Raw genomic sequence first — 533 nt, 5'->3', positions numbered from 1 at the left:
GAGCAGGCTGAACCAGCCGCATCAGCTCCTGCCTCCTCAAACAAGCCCGAAAGCCGAAAGGGCGGGCCGAAGCGTCCGAGGCCGGATACCGACTCTGATGAAGAGTCGGGACCCCCTAAACGCTTCACCCAGTTCAAAGTGCCAGCTAAACCCGAAGGCTTCGACAATGCCTACCAATTGGTCAGGGCATTGGAGTTGCAACGGAAAATCCGGTTGTCGATCCGGGTCGCCCAAGATCAGGGCATGATCATAATGCCCAAAGATCAAGCTACCTTAAATTTCCTCCGGGAAACGAAGGAGCTAACTGATGGGAGAAAAGTGAGTCTTTCCCCACTAATTCCCGAGGAAAAGAGAACCAAGATGGTGCTACTTGGCTTCTCAGTCTCGTACGATGTGGAGCTGATCGCTTCACACCCACAGGTCGTGCAGGCTTCCCGAATGTCGAAGGGGAAGACCCCAACCAGGCAAGTCCTGGTGACCATGAAAGGTGCCCCAACCACTACCCTTGATCTGGGTAACTGGGGCACCTACAA

Source organism: Penaeus chinensis, chromosome 8 (assembly GCF_019202785.1).
Source record: "Penaeus chinensis breed Huanghai No. 1 chromosome 8, ASM1920278v2, whole genome shotgun sequence".
NCBI lineage: Eukaryota > Metazoa > Arthropoda > Malacostraca > Decapoda > Penaeidae > Penaeus > Penaeus chinensis.
The sequence above is the reverse complement of the archived record's forward strand: the minus strand, read 5'-3'. Positions refer to the sequence as shown.